General features: G+C 37.6%; 1 long non-coding RNA gene and 1 pseudogene across 2 annotated transcripts in view; both read right to left on the bottom strand.

The window, feature by feature from the left end:
- LOC145531339 (uncharacterized) overlaps window positions 1–22,658 on the bottom strand; it is a 139,954-nt gene that overhangs the window by 74,879 nt on the left and 42,417 nt on the right. The window contains exon 2 of the long non-coding RNA XR_014072364.1: window positions 1,475–1,628. This is a non-coding gene — a long non-coding RNA (uncharacterized LOC145531339). The remainder of the gene's footprint in view (window positions 1–1,474; window positions 1,629–22,658) is intronic.
- On the bottom strand, window positions 18,016–21,107 carry LOC145532232 (eukaryotic translation initiation factor 4 gamma 2 pseudogene; annotated as a pseudogene). The gene is made up of 2 exons (XR_014073100.1): window positions 21,087–21,107; window positions 18,016–19,351 (listed from the first exon to the last, which is right to left on the bottom strand). The product of XR_014073100.1 is annotated as a eukaryotic translation initiation factor 4 gamma 2 pseudogene (transcript).

Genomic DNA, 22,658 nt, shown 5'->3' with positions numbered 1-22,658 from the left:
TGACAGTTATTTAATATTGGAAATGAGTGAGTCTCAAAAATCAAAGTAAAAGGAACTATACATAAGCACTGTATTGTACTTGATAAAGCCGATAAAGTGAGTGGGAAGTTACAGATACACAAAGAAGGAAGGCTAGAATCATTTATGTATAAGTGACATTCTCTTCACTGTTGTGGTGTTTTTGTGAATTAGGTGTTTTGTGTGTTTTGCTGTTTATTATAATTTTCATAACCATAGAATCCTTTTTTGTTTTATTGTATGTTCTATATATTTATACTACTGCAATTTGTGCTCTCTTTCATGCTCTTATGTAAACTCAGTATGTCCTCTTTCTGTCAAATTCAAAATTCAGTCCATCCCGATGCAGCATCATTAGAGCACCTGGAACCATTGACTCTATAAGTTTGGGATGTGAAACCAGAGCAGGCATCTTTGAATCTTTGTTCAACCTCATACTAACTATGTAACCTTGGGGAAGTTACTTAAACTCCATAGCCTCAGTTGCTTAGCCTGTAAAATGGACAGAATTATAGTGCCTACTCTATGTATTTGTTTAGCATTAAACAAGATGACACAAGTTAAGTATTTCTTAACAGATATAAAGTGCTTAACAGATATTGGCTGTCAGTCTTAAACATTCTCGACAGTGGTCTTTGCTGGTCCATCTTCTCTATCTTCACTCATCTTCTTCATTCCTTGGTTTTACTACTCATTATTTTACAAATTCTTACTAGAGAAGCTTGTGCAGTTGACTTCCTTGTTGATTACTTACAAGCATCTATCTCAACCCTGGTATGACTCCTGCGTATGAAGAATTGTTTATTCAATTTTCACAGCATGTTTATTGGTTCTTCACAGATAGAAACTATACCTTTATTTCTGCCTTTTCCTGCAAAGCACTTCATGCAGAGCCAGCTATTCAGAAATGCTAAACTGATATTTATTGAATGAATAGGTCCATTGAACTCATTTCTTTCCTATTGTTTTCTCTCTAGTTTTCGTCTTCACTTTGGTTTATTGTTCTGGGTAAATTCTTAGGGATAGACAGCTATTTCTGATGTAGTTTTCTGTTTCCTACACAGTTCAGAACCAGATCCAGGTCCTTAATGTTACCAAAGGCAAAATCATTTTAACCTCCAAAATTTTCCAGAGTTTTTGAGATATATATTGAGATGTAACATAAAAGAATAATCTTAAGACATATAAAGTGTTAATCAACTGGATATGAAAAACTGTGCACGTATAAATATAGGAAAAAAAGAAAACTGAATCAGAAGAAATAACTTACTTACCTACCTTTTCCACCTGAATCTACAAATGATTAACATTTTAATTTTTTCCTTTTATTTTAAAATGTTCACACAGAAAAACAGTAAGATAGCAAGTCAGCTGATTGACATACTGAGTCCCTGGCCAGAAAATCCACCCATCCATCAAGAATTCAATATGAATGAAACAGAATGATACCTCATACCTGAAAGTTAAACTTTTCTTGCTTCTCATTTATTTCTGAGTTCCTGCTTTAGTGTTTTTGGACTCCTTAGGCCATCATCTTGTGCACATGTTTTCAGATATTCCTGATACATTGCCTGAGGGACGTTGTGTCCTGACATCCTTGGCATTATCATCTAAGACGAAGAAATGAACGTTATGACTTCTTGCCAATAACCTTGAAAATAAACTGAAAATCATGACTTGGTCTTGGGTTTTAGGTTTTGGTGCCAAGTTCTGGCACAAAAGGCAATCTTGCAGTCAATTTCTAAACCTCTGAAAACTGGGGTCAATGGAAGGGCAAGAAACCAAAATGCTAACTCAATTTTGGTCTACAGGGTCAAAGCTACATAGATAGATTAAATGTAAAAACCCTCATTTCTACATTATCTTCCTACAGAAAAAAACTGTTTAATAATTAGTCATGCAAAGTATGTTTCTCTAACAGTCTGATCTGCCTAATAATACAAATGGTTTGAACTGGCTAAATGATATGATCTATTTAATCACATACTCCTTAAAGCTTTAAAAATAATCTTCAAGAATAAAGCAGACTTCTTTAGGAAGATATAAATATGCAATTTTTCTTTTAGTTGTAATTTTAAAAATTAAGTTTTATTGTAAATAACATTAAGCATAGAGAAATATTCAACCAATTTTAGAGTGAGCAATCAATAACATTAAAATATATTTTAATGTATTTTATAATATAATGATAAAATATATCATTACACTTTACACCCATCAGTCAACCCATCTTTTTAATGCATTTTGATTTGAATAAGTTACAGAGATATTATTATACTTTAACATACAATATCATTAGGAAGAATTCCATAATTATTTGCAGTTTATTTTGTTCTTTGAGGTAAAACATGTATAATTATGGACAAAAAAAAAGTCTCCTGCCATTTCTGTAAAACAAAGGATGTTGTGGCCACCAAGCCACAAGCCATCAGCCGCTGCAGCTGCACAACTCCCCAACCCCCTACCCTCCCAGTGGGTGTGCCTTGAGGAGAATTCAGGATGGAGGAAAACAGGACACTGGCCCGAGATAGTTAAGGTGCATAAGCAAAGGAATGATTTCAATAAGCCCAGACTCTTGTATCCTCCCATATATGCTGCTGCTGCTAAGTCGCTTCAGTCGTGTCCGACCCCATAGATGGCAGCCCACCAGGCTCCCTCATCCCTGGGAGTCTCCAGGCAAGAACACTGGAGTGGGTTGCCATTTCCTTCTCCAATGCATGAAAGTGAAACATGAAAGTGAAGTCGCTCAGTCGTGTCCTACTCTGTGCAACCCCTTAGACGGCAGCCCACCAGGCTCCCCCATCCCTGGGAGTCTCCAGGCAACAACACTGGAGTGGGTTTCCATTTCCTTCTCCAATGCATGAAAGTGAAACGTGAAAGTGAAGTTGCTCAGTCGTGTCCGACTCTGTGCGACCCCATGGATTGCAGCCTACCAGGCTCCTCCGTCCATGGGATTTTCCAGGCAAGAGTACTGGAGTGGGGTGCCATTGCCTTCTCCACTCCAATATATGAGAAAGCACTAAAAACATTAATTTGAGATATCTGATTTTTTTTGTGATTACCAGATTTAAAAAATTAGCAGATTTTTTTTTTGTGATAATACTTTACCAAGATGTAAACTCAAGTACACATATTTCTGTAGTCAAAAGTAATATATATACTGACTCCTCCCTCTGCCTCTTTGAGACAGTTCCTCAGAGCTATCTGAGAGGCTTCCATCCCAGGTTATAGTCCTCAGTAAAGCCCCAAATAAAACAATTCTCAACTTTTAGGTTGTACATTTTTTTTTTCCAGTGGACACAGTAAAAAAATCTTGAATGCACCCTTTGATGAGTTTTGAAAAATGCATACACTTGAACACAAACCCTTATCATAACATGGGGTATTAATATTGTAGTTGTTGTTGTTTAATCACTAAGTCACATCAGACTCTTTGAGACCCTATGAACTGTAGCCAAACAGGCTCCTCTGTCCATGGGATTTCCCAGACAAGAATACTGGAGTAGGTTGCCATTTCCTGCTCCAGGGATCTTCCCAATCCAGGGACAATTCTGTTTTTTCTTAATTGTAACAAAAATTAACAGAACTTTAAATGAATGTTCCATATTAAAGGGTCAGAATTTCTACACCTCCTAACTTCTTTAACTTTGGAAAAAATAGCAATTCAAACATTATTTTCCCAATGTAGTAAATAATAGTAGCTGTGCTTGAGGAAGAAAATATTGACAGAAAAGTGCAATTCATTCTCTTTGCTATAAACAGAGAAAATGTAATTGAAAACAGTGGACAGACACTATCTTATTTTTTGAAGAAAAATGCTTTATACCTGACAATCATCAAAGATACATATATGTGGTACATACATACAATGGAATATTACCTCGCCACAAAAAGAACAAAATAATGCCATTTGCAGCAAATGGGAGGGCCTAGCGATTATCATAAAGTGAAGTAAGTCAGACAAAGACAAATATCATATGATATCAATTTATGTGAAATCTAAAAAAATGATAAAAATGAACTGATTTACAAAATGGATACAGACTCACAGAAATAGAAGACAAACTTATGGTTACCAAAGGGGAAAGGTAAGGAGGAGGGATAAATGAGGACTTTGGGATTCACATATACACACTACTACATATTAAATATATATAAAATAGATAATCAACAAGGACCAATTGTACAGCACAGGCAATTCTATTCAATATTCTGTAATGACCAAATGGGAAAAGAATCTGAAAAAGAATCCATATATGTATACGTATAACTGAATCACTTTGCTGTACACTTGGAACTAACACAACATTGTAAATTAAGTATACCCCAATGTAAAACCCTCCAAGTGATTCTCCCTGGTGGCTCAGATGGTAAAGCGTCTGTCTACAATGCGGGAGACCTGGGTTCAATCACTGGGTTTGATCTCCTGGAGAAAGAAATGGCAACCACTCCAGTATTCTTGCCTGGAAAATCCCATGGACGGTACAGCCCAAAGAGTCGGACACAACTGAGCGACTTCACTTTCATTTTCAATGTAAAATAAAAATTAAATTAAAAAGGAAGATAAAATACTGGACATTCACTTAAAAACTATTTTGTATTGACCTTTGTTGATAAATTCAAAATTAAAAATATTGTATTTCCTGAATTGTCAAAAAAATTTTGTGGATAATACTTTGCAAACAGCCAGTCAATGCTTTTAAATTGGTAAAATTAATGAAATAATATTAATCCATACATGAACATCAAAATAATTAGCCTCCATTAGATTTAGTTCAAATGCCAAAAATGTTATTGTGAGGAGAAGGTCAAATACTTTTAACTAAGAGCTCAAGTTTTAAATCTATTGGAGAATAAATTGCCATGTTACTAATGCGTATTAAGCTATACAGATTTCATTCAGTTTATTCAGACTTGCAAATGCATAGTTAAAAGGGTATAACTTTGGGGATTAGGCATTTGGGCATAACTTCCAGATTTCTTAAAGCTCACACATTAATGAGGGCTTCCCTGATAGCTCAGCTGGTAAAGAATCTGCCTGCAATGCAGGAGATCTCGGTTCCATTCCTGGGTCGGGAAGATCCCCTGGAGAAAGGGTAGGCTACCCACTCCAATATTCTCTGGCTTCCCTTGTGGCTCAGCTGGTCAAGAATCCACCTGCAATGCAGGAGACCTGGGTTTGATCCCTGGGTTGGGAAGATCCCCTGGAGAAGGGAAAGATTACCCACTCCAGTATTCTGGCCTAGAGAATTTGATGTAGTCCGTGGGGTCACAAAGAGTCGGACATGACTGAGAGATTTTCACTCACATTCACTCACTCACATTAATTAATGAAGGCAATATACTAATATTCAAATTTAGAAATTTGTTATTGGGATATCCTTTAAGAAACTAGGTGACTTTTTCCTATGTCTAAGGAATGGGTTTGAAGAGCAAGATTTTAAAGTTGTCTATATTTACAAATATTTAGAAATGTCTACAGATATCTATTCCCTCCCAATCTCTGAATCATTATACTTCAAATATTAAATCACTGCTCTTATTGTTGTAGTATAGGTGTATCTAAATGTTCTAAATCTCAGTTCAATTATCCTTGAACGTTACTATCTTTTTAAAGCTATCTTATAACTCAGACTTTCTTTAGTAACCACTACTTGGGATTCTATTATGTTTGGAAAAATTTCAAAATATTGAAATTAAAGATTGAATAATTAATTTGTTGTTGTTGGTTGGTCACCAAGTCATGTCCAACTCAAGTTGATGTAATGTACTTTTTTTTTTTTTCAAATGGACTTGTTTTGAATAAACAGAAATTGCAAATGTTCATTTAGTTCATCATTTCCTCTGTGGTATATAGACAAGCCTAAGTCTAGGGTTATCTTTTCTCAGATTTCAAGCTATTGATAATGTCTTCACTGAAAGCTAAAGGCCACCAAAATCATTAATGAAAAGTTCCAGGGATGGTGAGACAGAACCTGTCAATATACTGCATTTCACAATGGTTTCAAAACTGTGAAAGTTCTTTTTAGAGATCTACCAATTTTAAGAATAAATTCCAAGAATTAAGTAGCTGAAGTAAAAGGCTCCATAGTGCCCTCTTGTATGTAAGTAACATTTACTAACTTCTTCTCCATCATTTTCTATATTCACCTCTCTGCCACATCGCCCTCACCTATTCTTTCTTTAAACACAAAGGGAAAAAGCAAGTGTCAGAATTGGATAGAGGTATCAGAACTGAGTTACAGTATTTAAGAGCTGTTCAATAACTTTTAGTGTTCAATATATACATTTTCAAAATTTCTGGATCCATAAACTATTTTAAAGTGTATCCTTTTGAATGCAAAATTCAATGTAGATTTGGGATGTAGATTTCTTCTACCTCTTTATATAATATTTATGAATTTTAACTTAGTAGACATTGCCTTGATGGCTATGCCTTGTAATAAATGCAAACTTCTCTTTCAAGTAGTATGTTCGGATTTATAGACTACTTAGCTATTTAGTCTAACTTTGTCTGGCAGCTCAGAGGATAAAGAGTCTGCCTGCAATGTGGGAGACCTGAGTTCGATCCCTGGGTCAGGAAGATCCCCTGGAGAAGGAAATGGCAACCCACTCCAGTGTTCTTGCCCGGAAAATCCCATGGATGGAGGAGCCTGGCAGGCTACAGTCATAGGGTCACAAAGAGCCAGACACACTGAGTGACTTCACTTTCACTTTCTTTCTGTAACTATTTTAAGGCAACTCATTTCAGAATATCTCTATCCACTTACCTACATTCACATGAGATAATTTTTGCCAACACATCTCTCTCAAGCACAAATGCAGAAATTAAGCATCGGAATAAAGCTCAAGTGGTGTGCTGGCCAAAAGGGTATTTCGTTATATGTGTGTAGAACACAGGACCAAAGGTATGTTCAGTATTAATGTTATAATCTCTGTTCTTTTCTAACTCTAAGAATAAGGCTAGAGAGTTGAATAGTCTCCTATATGGCAACAAAAAAGTTTGGATGCATCCATCTACTCTGTGTAACTCAATCCTTCCCTGTAGGCCTAGGACCATTCTAAACAGGAAAAACTAGGCAATTTCACAGATTACAAGATTTCCCAAGTGTAGTATACTTCAATGCATTTTCAGTAACTGCGCACTTTTAATTACTGTATTCTATAAACAGAACACCTGGAGAAATGCTCCAGTAACAACCAAATCCTTTAAGAAAATGGAAATCATTCTAAGTATTTCAACTGAAATAATTTAATTCAGGGAGGTGCTTACATAGGCATTGTTATTCAATCATAGAACTACCCACAGAGCCTGAACATGACCTCAGAATCCTTAGATACACAGTACTCAGGGCAGCTACCACCAATTAACTAGAGTTGGCACTGGATAAGCAGACAATTTAAATTTCACACATGTTTTTCTCATTTGTAAAATTTATTTTTTCTTGCATTTTGCTAAAAGGTGTCACCTCACAAGTACTACTTACTGATCACAGAATAAACCCAAACTCCTTTCTTTATTAAAGGTCTGAAAACCTTCTAAAAATGTTTAATACATGTTTGCATTGTTCTAAACAAACATCTGTTTCTTTGCTCCTACTAGAAAAAAATATAATCATGCAAGCCTTATTTTATATATATATGTATATATATATATACTAACTTTGCCATTTGTCCCAACAGTTTATCATGGTAATTATAGAGACCACTTCCAAATACTCCTTTTCAGAACTGGATGATTACAAAGACATTTGATTTGGCTTTCAGTTGTCACTTTTTAAAAAATGCCAAGTATCAAAATCTTCATATTTCTGTAAGGAAAAGAAATAAAAGAAAGAAAGAAGGAAGAAAATGGGGGAAGAAAGAAAGAAAAGATTGAAGGTAGGAAGAAAGGACAGAAGAAAGAAAGAAGGAAGGAAAAAAGAAAGCGAAAGAATAAAAAGGAAGGGAGGAAGGAGACAGAGAGGGGAAAAAACAACAGAATAAAAAGTGCCTCAAAGTCTCTACTTTGGAAGAAATTGTGTGTAAAGAATAAGCAAGGATCAAAAATACAGAATAAGTAAATAAGCAAGGATAAAAAATATTATTTATTCAATTAATACTTGATGAACACCTTTGAGTGGACAACCTTCATTCCAAATGATAGAGCTGCATCAGTTCAAGTTCAATTCAGTCGCTCAGTCGAGTCTGACTCTTTGTGACTCCATGGACTGCAGCACTCCAGGCTACCCTGTCGATCACCAACTCCCGAAGTTTACTCAAACTCATGTCCATCGAGTCACTGATGCCATCCGTCCATCGAGTTGGTGATTCCATCCAACCATCTCATCCACTTTCAGAGCTGTATGGCTAACAACAAAAAAGCTCTCACTTGAAGCTTCCATTCTTGTTAGGGGAGACACATAAAAAATAAAAACACAAGTTAAAAATGGAAGTGACTAAGGAATATCAAGGAGAGAATCATAATGAGTGAAGTGATATATAGAGTCTAGAGGGAAATATTGGATTGGAGAGTCAGGGAATATCCTTTGTGAGGATATGGGATCACTAGTCACATTTAGTCCTGAAGTATAAGGGTGTGAAGGGCAGGAATGAAAGAGGAATGTTTGAGGCAGAGTAGAGTTTGTGTAAAGACTTGGGGCCAGCAGAGACTGGCTCGGGCTGGCAGTGTCCAACTGGGGAGAGTGCAGAAGACCCAGTAAGAATTCCAACTGTTGTAAATGTGATGGGAACATCTTAAGGTAAGAGGTGTAATATGACTTGGGTTTTAAACTCTCTCTGGATATTTCATAGTGAAAGAGTGGTGTCATTAACCTTATTATTAGATCTATAGAAAAATATTCTGATCTCCACAAATGCTAAAAAAAGCACTTAATGCATATTTTAAACATTTCTCAATTAATTTTTCTGACTTCTCATCATAGTGCCAGAATGTCAAGGGCAAGGATTTCTATTTTTCAGAGGTATCTCCAACACTTCTCACAGCACCTAAAATGTAATACATGCCCCATCAATATTTGTTGAACAAATAAAAAAAAAAAACACATGCACAATTCCCACTATAACACACATTTTTTCTTCAAAAAATTGTTTAAGTCAAATTTCCTCCCCAAATTCAATCTCAAATGTGTGTTTGCCAGTAATTTCCTGGCTTCTCCTTGTTGAAACAACTGACTTATATATAAGTGGACTTGGTATAAAATCCACTGTTGTAAATTTTTCTGAAGAGTATATAATTGAGAAAAAAGTTCTTTCAGTAACGATTTAAGCTGTGAGCTTTATTTTAAATGCCCTTAGATTACTGAAGTTTCCAGATACAAGTACGGATAGAATATGGTATGTGTGTTGGGGGCGAGGAGGAGGAATGGGAAGGGTCCTTTTACATTTTGCCCAGGTGCATATGATCAGAAAGTCTTACGGTCGGTTTTATTGCTTTTAGAGTATAAAACATTTCTTTCAAAATGTTACATATTCCAGTCTAACCGTATATACCCTCTTTGCTGTGAGCCTACTTGAACATGTTCACACTCTCCATGAAGAATTCTAAGGTGAATATAGGGAAATAAGTTGAGTGAACTTGAAAAGTCAGCCATCAGTCTCCTATTTCAGGCTGTGCTCTTCTGGGAAGAGCTGCTCCACCTTGTGGGGTGGCTCTGTTCTTTTTCACTCCACACGGTGTCACTCTGCCTCTGTCAAGGACACAATTATCTCCAGTTCCATTTCTGAACTTCCTCCACTGGCTTTTTTTTTTTTTTTTTTTTTAATAAATTTATTTATTTTAGTTGGGGGCTAATTACTTTACAATATTGTAGTAGTTTTTGCCATACATTGACATGAATCAGCCATGGGTTTACATGTGTTCCCCTTCCTGGACCCCCCTCCCACCTCCCTCCCCATCCCATCCCTCTGGGTCATCCCATTGCCCCAGCCCTGAGCATTTGTCTCATGCATCGAACCTGGAATGGTGTTCTGTTTCACATATGATAATATACATGTTTCAATGCTATTGTCCCAGAACGTCCCACCCTCACCTTCTCCCTCAGAGTCCATAAGACTGTTCTATGCATCTGTGTCTCTTATTCTGTCTCACATATAGGGTTATCGTTACCACTTTTCAAATTCCATATATATGCATTAGTATACTGTATTGGTGTTTTTCTTTCTGGAACTTCCTCCACTGGCTTTTAAGGAGAAAAATCATAGTAAAGAAAAAAAAAAAAACCAAACAATTTTCACTGTTAAATAGTTTGGCAAAATTTTTTAGTTGCCTCTCATTTCTTTCTAATTTCAAAACAGATGGCATTGGAACCTAAGTAGGAAGTATAGTATTTGGCTTCCCCTGCCTACTCCATCAAATTAATAGACTTAAAAAGTAATATTCCCCAAACGCATTTGCAGCAATTTCATTGCAGACATTTAGGCATTTCATCCAAACTTTTCTTAGTGTATTTATTTAAATATGACTTTACATTTAAGTATAGATTTTTATAATTTAACATATAGTTATATTTTAAAACATGCATATGTATTTTTATATTTAAATATGAAGTCTATTACTGAATGATTCAGTAATTTGTTGAAAAATGCAAAAATAATTGCAAAACATAGTCTAATTGCATTAGAGTTTTAAAAATAAGGAGTTAGGTGACAGTAGTGTGTTGTGTAGTAGAGTTTATTCGAAGACTCTTTTGATAATGTTTGCCCTAGCTCTGTGGCTATAGACGCACAAATCCCCTGATAAACTCTGACCATCACAGAGAAAAGTAATAATCTATATGCTTGTCATTGTGACTGTAGTTTCAGTGTACAACTATTCCCAGCATCACAGAGAACAGCACTGTATCATTTGGATGGACCCTTGAGCCAAATGTTATGGTATCAAATTACAATTCCATCATTGCACACTTGTCATCTCACCTCTTGGTTCCTCAATTTCTTCATCTGTACTGTAAGAATAATAACAGAATCTATTTTTAATTCATTGCCAGTATTGGGTGAATATTTATATGTATAAAAGATTTTGATGAGTAAAGAGGCCAGAATTTAAGAAGAAAAAATTTATTATGGAGCTATACATACTTGTATTTATAAAAAGCCAACCCTACTGATTCTTGTCTAGATTTGATTAGGGAGTTTAAAATAACAATAAAAAGAGGAGATTCAGAAGCAACAAAGTATTTATCTTCAGATATTGTCTTGTCAACAGGGCAAGAGGGGTTGAACTCAGTCTTGACACTGTGATCAGAAACCACAGAAGATGTCACAAAGCTGTAGAATCTTAGAAGCACTGAGTTATCATTATTAGAGGTGTTCAGATCTGAAAAATGTGACCATTTGGTGGTAATTCTGAAGGATACATTCAGAGAAACAATAGTTTGCCCCTTGAAGGTATTTCAGTTTTTTAAGTGTAGGATTCTATCCTTCAAAATTAGATATAGTGGAGCAGAAGAGATTGGTTCAGAGAGAAGAGTAGAATGGAGTGGCATCAAAATATATGAAGTCCAATCTCTCAATATTTTACAAACAAGTATATATATCTCTTGATTAGATATATCAAGTATATATAGAAAAACCTCAACGTGCCATCTATATATTAATACCTTTTCTCACCAAAAGTTTGTGGGTACCTCAAAAACAGTCATAAAATCATTCCTTTCTACCATGGCACCAAGTCAAGTGATAACATGATAGAGATTAAATATGTAATGAGTGAGTGAGTGAATGAGTTAAAGTCGCTCAGTCGTGTCTGACTCTGAGACCCCATGGTCTGTGCATGGAATTCTCCAAGCAAGAATACTGGAGTGGACTGCCATTCCCTTCTCCGGGGGATCTTCCCAACCCAGGAATGGAACCCAGGTCTCCTGCATTGCAGGCAGATTCTTTACCGTCTGAGCTACCAGGGAAGTATATAATAGTTGAGTATAATTTATGAAGTCAAATTAAGGTTCAAATCCCAGTAGCACAATGCCACTCCAGAGGGAAATATGCAAAAGCACCAGAAATTCTAGGCACTATAATGTTCTATGCAGATGTGACAAGCCTGGGAGTAGCACTTATGTGCTAAGTCTCTTCAGTCATGTCCGACTCTCTGTGACCTTATGAGCCATAGCCCGCCAGGCTCTTTTCTCCATGGGATTCTCCGGGCAAGAATACTGGAGTGGGTTGCCATCTCCTCCTGCAGGGGATCTTCCTGACCCAGGGATCAAACCCGTGTCTGTTATGACTCCTGCACTGACAGGTGAGTTCTTTACCACTAGCACCACCTGGGAAGTCCTGATAATCTCTTTCATGTGACTGTTTGAATTATACACATGATTTATGAATATATATTTCTTATAACTATAATAAAAAACACTATAGCATCTTCCAATGATTTTACTATTATGTCTATGTGTATGCATATATGTATTAAACACATATGTATGTGTTTAAGTTTTTCTTGAATATAAATTGGGTTACACTATTGGTAATTTGGGCTTCCCTAGTGGCTCAAATGGTAAAGAATCTTCCTACAATGCAGGAGACCTGGGTTTGATCCCTGGGTCAGGAAGATTCCCCTGGAGAAGGGCATGGTAACCCACTCCAGTATTCTTGCCTGGAATATTCCATGGACAGAGGAGCCTGGTGGGCTACAGTCTATGCGGTTGCAAAGAGTCGGACACAACTGAACGACTAACACTTCATGTGTAATTTTTTGCACTTTTATCTTTTTATCACTCGTTTAGTTAGATAAACATTTAACCAGGACCCTTATGTCATGCGGACTGTGAGGTACAGTGGTGACTAGGATACAATTGAATAATTGGAAAACTCTAGGGCAACACGACCAGTGAGCTGATAATATGAACTGCACAGAGACCTATGCTAGCACATAGAAATCTTGCCTTTGGTGACCGGAAAAATCTTGGAGGAGATCATGACTAAGTTGATATTAAAAATGGAGGAGGTATGCATATAAAACAGGGAGGAGTAAAAACATTACAATTTCAAAGAGAGAAAATAATATGTGAGAAAAATAAATAAAAAAGGGATCTTGACATGTTAAAGAGCTATGAAAAATGTGCAGAGCCACCGACAAGTGAGAAGAGGCTGGACCATGAAGCGCTTTCAGTTAGCTGCTGAGGGCTACTTTGAGGGTATGTAAGGTAAATCAAGATTGCCGGGAGAAACATCAATAACTCAGATATGCAGATGACACCACTCTTATGGCAGAAAGCGAAGAAGAACCAAAGAGCCTCTTGATGAAAATGAAAGAGGAGAGTGAAAAAGTCGGCTTAAAACTCAACATTCAGAAAACTAAGATCATGGCATCCGGTTCCATCACTTCATGGCAAATAGATGGGGAAACAGTGGAAACAGTGTCAGACTTTATTTTCTTGGGCTCCAAAATCACTGCAGCTGGTGATTGCAGCCATGAAATTAAAAGACGCTTACTCCTTGGGAGGACAGTTATGACCAATCTAGACAGCCTATTAAAAAGCAGAGACATTACTTTGCCAACAAAGGTCTGTCTAGTCAAGGCTATGGTTTTTCCAGGAGTCATGTATGGATGTGAGAGTTGGACTATAAAGGAAGCTGACCGCCAAAGAATTGATGCTTTTGAACTGTGGTGTTGGAGAAGACTTTTGAGAGTCCCTTGGACTGCAAGGAGATCCAACCAGTCCATCCTAAAGGAGATCAGTCCTGGGTGTTCATTGGAAAGACTGATGCTAAAGCTGAAACTCTAATAGTTTGGCCACCTGAAGTGAAGAGCTGACTCAATGGAAAAGACCCTGATGCTGGGAAAGATTGGGGGCAGGAGGAGAAGGGGACGACAGGGGATAAGATGGCTGGATGGCATCACCGACTCAGTGGACATGAGTGTGGGTAAACTCCGGGAGTTGGTGATGGACAGGGTGGCCTGGCGTGGTGCAGTCCATGGGGTCGCAAAGAGTTGGACATGACTGAGCGACTGAACTGAACTGAAGGTAAACTGTAGGCTTTGGGCCTGTAGGTGACATCATCAAAAGTTTTGCATTTTAGAAAGATCGATGTAGCTATAGTTTGGAGAATGGATTGGGGCCTGGAAAAACTGAAATTATGGATACATTCAGGAAGCGGATGTATTTCTTAATCAAAGATAATGGTACCTGCCCTAAGGTGTGAGGAGAGAGGATAGTGGGACGTGGAGAGACCTGTGGCAAATTGGGAGACTGAGAGATGAGGGAGAAGAAGTGTGGCACTCAGGGATCATGTGGGGCAACAGCTGAGATCCTGCAGCTGTCCCTTGGGAGGTAGCAGACTCAGCCTCACCTGCCCCAGTTCACCCGACAGCCAGGGTTATCATAAAGTCCGCCATCACCGGTGCTGGTACTTGGGTTAGTCAGAATCCAGGTTGTGAGTGTCTTTGGATCACTTTTTCTTAGACTTAATAAAGAAAGGAAAAAAAGGGAAAGGGAAGAAAGGGGAAGAGACTGAAAGTGAAGGAAAGAAGTGAAAAGAAAAACAGATAAAGAATAGAGAATATTAATATAAAGAAGACAATGAAATAATACGGTTTTCTTTCATACGAGCCTGGTTTTTAATCTGGACTCTACCATTTGAAGATACGCAAACTTTGACAAGTTGCTTAATGTCTCCATACTCAGTTTTCTCATTTGTAAATGTAATTTCCTGGGGATTTTATCACTCAGTGTGATAATATATGTAAGGTACTTAAAAGAGTCCCTGAAACATGAGTAAGTTCTTTAGAAATAAATTTGTCTTCCTCTCTGTTCACAGGGTATTGACTGTCTATTATCCAGACACAGCCAAGTATTAATTATGTATGCTATTATTAAGAATGCAGGCCAAGATGCAGAATACTTTGTGTGTGTGTGTGCACACGCTTGAAAACAACACAGAGCTACCAAGTTTGTGAACACCTGTGGATTGTGGGGACAAGATTCTGGAGTTCAGGTAGAAGATTGAACCCTACATTGTGTTGCTTTTCTCCCTGAGATATTTTTGATTTTTGATGAGACTGCTGAAAGACTCAGAAGGCCAACAGTGCTTTCAAAAATCAGATGGAACTGTGAAGACAAAAATTGGCATCTAGAGCTCAAGAAGGAGAAGGAAACATTTTAAAATCCCAGGCTACAGCTGTGCTGTTCTGTGTTTGGTAGCTCAGTCATGTCTGACCTTTGTGATTCCATGGGCTGTAGCCTTCCAGGCTCCTCTGTCCATGGGGATTCTCCAGGCAAGAATACTGGGTTGGGTTGCCATGCCCTCCTCCAGGGGATCTTCCCAACCCTGGGATTGAACCCAGTCTCCCACCAGACTACAGCTGCTGCTGCTAAGTCGCTTCAGTCGTGTCCGACTCTGTGCGACCCCATAGACGGCAGCCCACCAGGCTCCCCCATCCCTGGGATTCTCCAGGCAAGAACACTGAAGTGAGTTGCCATTTCCTTCTCCAATGCATGAAAGTGAAAAGTGAAAAGTGAAAGTGAAGTCGCTCAGTCGTGTCCGACTCTTAGCGACCCCATGGACTGCAGCCTACCAGGCCTCTCCGTCCATGGGATTTTCCAGGCAAAAGTACTGGAGTGGGGTGCCATTGCCTTCTGCGAGACTACAGCTGGGGCCTCTCAAAGGACTATATGCAACTAACAGAGGTGAATCAGAAATACTTTAACTCACAAATTCGGAAGCCCTGCTGTGGCTTAGCTCTCATTAACCTTAAATTAATCTGCTCCTAACTCTTAACTTCACCAGAACTAATGGTGAAACTTCTATGGAAGAAAACAGCATTATTTAGATCAGCATATTATAATTTTTTCATAGACAATGTCTAGAGTTCCGTAAAATTTCCAGTCATATCAAGGCACAACTTCACACAATTTATTAAGAAAACCAAGGGAAGAAATAGATAATACAAACAAACCTAAAATAGACCCACAGAAAATTCAGATGTTAGGATTTCTTGCACACAGACTTTAAAATAACTATGATTAATATGTTTAAGAAATTAAGTGCCAAAGTAGGAGGTACAGAAAACTAGAAAGTATAAAGGAGAATCTCATAGACACTTTGAAGCTTTCAAATGTAATAACTGAGCTGAAAAGCCCAGCATATGTATTTAATAGGAGATTGTACACAGCCAAAGAAACTGGTAAATTCAAAGCTAGATCAGAAGAAATATGTGGGCTAAGATTCAGAAAGCATAAAAGGTAGAAAAATTTGGAAAAAATGTAAGAGAAATGAGATACAGTGAAAAGACGTAGCATACATGTTAATGGAGCTAAAGAAAGAGAATGGGACAGAAAAAATTATCTGAAAAGTAACGGCAGAAAATTTTGTAAAATAAATTAAAAACAAAAACCCATATGCTCAAGAACAAAGAAAATCACACCTAGACACATCATAGCAATGGTTAGATTAATTTCTGAAAAGGCCTTAGATGAGTGCTTGGAAAAAGAACCACACAACTATTGTAATTATTATTATTGTTGTTATTCATATATGAGCATTATTACTTATAATCAAGTTTCTCTTATGTTAGTTAACTGGATTATCTAGTGAATTAATTTAGGAAAAGTATGTGATAATGTATCATTCTTCTAAGATATGGACATTGAATACATTATAGCTATGTATTGTTAGGTGTTGCTCAAACCTTTTCACTTATGTTGATGTATGCTATATGTTTTTCAAGTTTTTAAAAGCAAATCTATCGAATACTTTGTAACAACAGCAATAAACATGAGAAGATAATGGAATGGTATAAGATGAATTATAAATTATCAGATTTGTTTTCTAAAAATCCAACATGCTATTTGTAAAAGATATATCTGAAACATAACAAATGAATATTAAATGATGAAAAAAGACACACAAATATAAATAAAAACAAAATTTCACTTAATTTAGTGAAAAACAAATATTAAAACAGAAAGTAATCATAGGAGTAAACAGGAGGCAAACAAAACATTTGATTTAAAAACACAGGACTTTTGAGATACACTGCCTGATTTCAAATCCTGCAATAGCAATTCATGAGCTTGGTGACCCTAATAACCTTATAAATAAGTTATTACTTATTTGCAAAATATGGTTACTAATTGCATCCATCTCAAGGGGTTATTCGGAGAAGGCAATGGCACCCCACTCCAGTATTCTTGCCTGGAAAAATCCCATGGACGGAGGAGCCTGGTAGGGGGCTGTCCATGGGGTCGCTACGAGTCGGACACGACTGAGAGACTTCACTTTCACTTTTCACTTTCATGCATTGGAGAAGGAAATGGCAACTCACTCCAGTGTTCTTGCCTGGAGAATCCCAGGGACGGGGGAGCCTGGTGGGCTGCCGTCTATGGGGTCGCACAGAGTCGGACACGACTGAAGCGACTTAGCAGCAGCAGTAGCAGCAGCAAGGGATTATTAGGAAGATTAACTGAGTTCATGTAAGCAAGGTGCTTAGAACCTTGCTTAGGGAAGGGCAAATTCATGTTATGTGCATCTTACAAAGAATAAGACCATTAATGAAGTGAATTAATAATGTAAAATTTTCCCCTTAGACTGCTTTTCAATTTTGCTCTTCACTAGCATTAGTGCAATAGAGAAACTCCAACAGATTTTTCTTTCACTCTGTTTTTCTTTTAAAAATGGCAGAATGGCTAAACAGCTGAGAACAACAAATTCCATAGAAAATGAAAATCTATAGATAACTAAGAGTTGTCTAGTAGAATATTGGTAAATGAGAAAAAGTATTCAAAATCAATATTGGAGCAGTCATTTTAGAGACTATTTTGTATGTTGTTGTTCAATTGCTAAGTCATGTCTGACTCTTTGCAACCTCATGGGCTATAGCCCACCAGGCTCCTCTGTCCATGGGATTTTCCAGACAAGAGTAGTGGAGTGAGTTTCCATTTCTTCCTCCAGAGGATCTTCCCAACCCAGGGATTGAACCTGTGTCTTCTGCGTCTTCTGCATTGGCAGGATTCTTTACCACTGAGCCACCTGGGAAGCCCACTAGAAAGCCGTAGCTTTTTTTTTTTTTTTCAAGTATCACAATGTTTATTGATAGATACAAGTATATAAAATCAGGGCATGAACATGACTTGATAAATTAAGTAGACTTAATTTCAATACTATAATAAGAGGGACCAATTCAAATTCTCACCATTTGTTTCACACCCACAAAGACCATTTCAAGGGCATTTACGATCTCTCAAAACTGATCAGTTTTGTGCAAGTAAACCATGTTTCTTTTAAAAAGACTTGTGCACTTGCCCAGGCTCAAGGATATTAAAATCTAGCACATAAAGCCCATTACTAGAGGTAGAAATACAGGCAATATACTATTACGGCAACAACCATCAATTACAGTTAAGAATTTTTCTGTAACAACCAAATGGATAATCAAATATTGCAACAACTCAAGTATTACTGAGCAAAGTGCATTTCTACAGTATTCAGTGTTGCTATTCAGTTTTCTAACTTAAAACAGCCTATGATAACTGGCAGCAAAGAAGGTCCTTGCAATAGACGGCCTCTGCTTGAGAACTTATGATGTAATTATTGCATGCTGCTAATATACTATCTAAACATTAAAGATACTCCTAAAATATTTGATGGTAGACTATGATTAAGACATTACACTACAAAAAAACCTTATGCAGAAGGAAATCCTAACTGACGTGCTTCTGCTTTTAAATATTGTGAAAACATTACAGCGGAATGAATTTTCGCAGTGGTTAGGTCAAATGCAGTTACATCATAGCAACAGTATGTTTTGCACAATTTAAGGCTTTGGCTGGTTCTTTTAGTCGGCTTCTTCCTCTGATTCTTCTTCTTCAGCAGTTTCTAGCCAGGTTAGCCACTGATTCACCTGGAACAAAGCCTTGCCTTTCCCTGGAAACTCTTGGGTTATATCTTCTTTCCAAGCCAAGAAAGCTTCTTCTTCAATAATTTCCATGTCATAGAAGTGAACAAAAAAGCGGAGTAACATGCCTTTTGGGAAGTTGCTGTTGTAGCAGTGCACCTGAAGAGCATAGAGGGCACTAACTTGTAGATCAACATGATCATGAAGGAATTTCTGCATTACTGGCTTGAAGGAAAGAAGCAGTTGTTTTTCCTGCTCTAACTGTTCTTTGGAAGGAGCAGAGGAAGAATCTGTTTCATCACTGGGTGGGTTTACTTCACTAGAAATGTACTGTAAGAAGCTAGTCATTAAGATGTTCACAAATCCTTTATCTATGTGAAGTTTGGGAGAGATGTTATCTTTAATCCATTTATATATGGTTTGAGGGGATGGATCCAACTTTATTTGCTTTAACAGTTCCTTCTCCAATTTGAGAAGTGGGAATAAGAAAGAAGCCCACTAGAAAGCCGTAGCTTTGACTATACAGACCTTTGTCGGCAAAGTGATATCTCTCTTTTTTAATACTTTGTCTAGGTTTGTCATTGTTTTCCTTCCAAGGAGCAAAAGTCTTTTAATTTCATGACTACAGTCACCATCTGCAGTGATTCTGGAGCCCAAGAAAATAAAATCTGTCACTATTTCCTTTTTTTCCCTTTCTATTTGCCATGGAAAGATGGGACTTGATGCCATGATCTTAGTTTTTAAGTGTTGAGTTTCAAGTCAACTTTTTCACTCTCCTCTTTGACTTTCATCAAGAAGTTCTTTAGTTCCTCTTCAGTTTCAGCCATTTCAGTGGTATCATCTGCATATTTAAGGTTAATATTTCTCCTGGAAATCTTGATTCCAGCTTGTGATTCATCCAGCCTGGCATTTTGCATGATGTACTTTGCATAGAAGTTAAATAAGCAGGATGATAATATATAGCCTTGTTGTACTCCTTTATCAATTTTGAACTAGCCTGTTGTTCTGTGTCTGGTTCTAACTGTTGCTTCTTAACCTACATACAGGTTTCTTGGGGGACAGGTAAGGTAGTCTGGTACTTCCATCTCTTTAAGAACTTTCCACAGTTTGTTGTGATCCACACAGTCAAAGGCTTTTGCATAGACAATGAAGCAGAAATAGATGTTTTTCTGGAATTCCTTTGCTTTCTCCATGATACAGTGAATGTTGGCAATTTGATTTCTGGTTCCTTTGCCTCTTCAAAACCCAGCTTGTACACCTGCAAGTTCTCGGTTCATGTACTGTTGATGCCTAGCTTAAAGGATTTTGAGCATAACCTTACTAGCATGTGAAATAAGCACAATTGTAGGTTGTTTGAACATTCTTTGGCACTGCCCTTCTTTGGGATTGGAATAAAAACTGTTGCCACTGATGAGTTTTCCAAATTTGATGACATATTGAGTGCAGCACTTTAGCAGCAGCATCTTTTAGGATTTGAAATAGTTCAACTGGAATCCCATCACCTCCACTAGCTTTGTTCATAGTGATGCTTCCTAAGCCCCACTTGACTTCACACTCCAGGATGTCTGGCTCTAGGTGTGATCACACCATCAAAGTTATCTGGGTCTTTAAGATCTTTTTTGTATAGTTCTTCTGTTTATTCTTGCCACCTCTTCTTAATCTCTTTTGCTTCTTTTTATGTCCTTACCATTTCTGTCCTTTATTGTGCCCATCCTTGCATGAAATTTTCCCTTGATATCTCCAATTTCCTTAAATAGATTTCTACTCTTTCCCATTCTATTGTTTTCTTCTACTTCTTTGCATTATTCATTTAAGAAGGCCTTCTTATCTCACCTTGCTATTCGTTGGAACTCTGAATTCAGTTGGGTATATCATTCCTTTTCTCCTTTGCCTTTCATTTCTCTTCTTTCCTCAGCTATTTGCAAAGCCTCCTCAGACAACCACTTTGCCTTCTTGCAAATTTTTTTTTTTTTCATTTTGGAGAAAGATATTCAGAACCACTTGCCACCAAGGGGGAAGATTTGGAGTTTGTAGTTCTTCATTCCATATCTTTGTTGAAAGTATCATCTGAGTAACTGGATGTCCAGATAAGAGAAAATCAAGAATTCTCACTATCCTTATTGTTTTAGAATAGATATATGACTACCAAGACTAATGGTAATTGATATCTTCCTCTAAAACAAAATAAGAATATCAGCACTTTGTTGGCAGAAAGAATTTGAGTAACACTGACCTTTCCTGCTAAAAGAGCCATTTGTTGCCGGAATGAAGGGAAATAATTAAATACTGTCTTTAAGATGACAAGTTAAGTTCACAGACATCTGCTGTTTGGTCAACGTTTACTGGAGCTTTTGAGATCATCCAAGGGACCCATATTTCCCTGTTACAGGGAGTTAATATGCCCAGAATGACAACACTGTGTGATTCATTCCTGTTTTTCTCTATCTTTTCTAAAGATGAAGATTTTCAGCTGTTCTTTACTAGTCTCAAAATAAGGCTTAAATATGCCAGAAGGTCCATTTCTGAGAATAGTGACATTGCAAGATTAAAGACACGTATCTGTGCCCCAGAGTAAAACAAGACACAGTGTCTTCATTCTCAGTGTCACTTCTGTGTGGCTCAACAGGGTTAATAGAAACATTGAAATCACTTGTGAATTAGCAGCACTTGTGGAAGCTTCTGAGTCCAGTGACTGTTTTCTTTCTTTGGACCAAGTGTGAGAAAGAGGTCATGGACACTCCTTCTAAAGAAATACATGACAAACACCATGTGTTTTTGTTTTTAAGGAACTTACTGGACTGAGTGGAGGTTTGTTCACTTTTGTGGTGAGAGTGTTTTTGGGACCTCTGGGAAATGAAACTAAGGAAATAACACACAGCGGTTTTAGCACCAACGCTGTTTAATACCCTGCCAGCCAGGGATGCCCCCACCCTTGGGTAACGTTGTCTTTTGAGATTTGGGTAAAATTGTGACCATCTCCTCAGAAGAAATGCATTTAGACAAATGTTCACTCTGTGTGACACATTATTCAAGGGTTTCCTCAGTCTCTCTATCCACGTGTGGGTCTCTGGGATCCTCAGACACTGGTACCTTCTGTAGTAGAATTTGATGACTTGTTCTATTGGGAGAAAATGAACCGCTGCAAACAAGAGTGAGGCATGTGACAACCTGCCACTGCCTTATTGTTTTCTTCCTTATTTTGTGCAAAATGATGTCATTATTTATTTAAATTTGAAACCCAGTCTGGGAAATGTTTCTTTCCTAAAGAGAAAGGGCCCTGAGAAATAATACTAAAGCCTATAGATAGACAGGGTGTAGCTAGATATGCACAACTGAATCATTAGTGTGTCTTCTCACGCTTACTGTGGACAGCGTGCTTTGCTCAGGCATGGACACACTATCTTTGTAGTAACTCTTTAACTTGTGCGTCCACTTCTGTAAGCTACTTCTAAGTACTTAACATAGGCTTTTTTCCCCTATAAGGAATATTACAAAAAAAGTAGAATTCTTTGAGATATATGGATTTTAAAAATAATAGGGGAGGACTTGCCTGGTGGCGCAGTGGATAAAAATCTGCCGGCCAATATAGGGGACACAGGTTCTGTCACTGGTCCCGGAAGATTCCACATGCTGTGGAGCAGCTAAGCTGGTGTGCCACAAGTACTGAGCCTGTGTGATCTAGAACCTGTGCTCCACAACTAGAGAAGCCACCACCATGAGAAGCTTGCACACTGCAACGAATAGGAGCTGCTGCTCACTGTAACTAGGGAAAGCCTGCATGAAGCAACGAAGACCTGGCGCAGCC

The sequence above is a fragment of the Giraffa tippelskirchi genome, chromosome 13, assembly GCF_054371585.1.
Source record: "Giraffa tippelskirchi isolate mGirTip1 chromosome 13, T2T-mGirTip1v1.2.pri, whole genome shotgun sequence".
In the NCBI taxonomy this organism is placed as follows: Eukaryota; Metazoa; Chordata; class Mammalia; order Artiodactyla; family Giraffidae; genus Giraffa; species Giraffa tippelskirchi.
The sequence above is the reverse complement of the archived record's forward strand: the minus strand, read 5'-3'. Positions and strand labels throughout refer to the sequence as shown.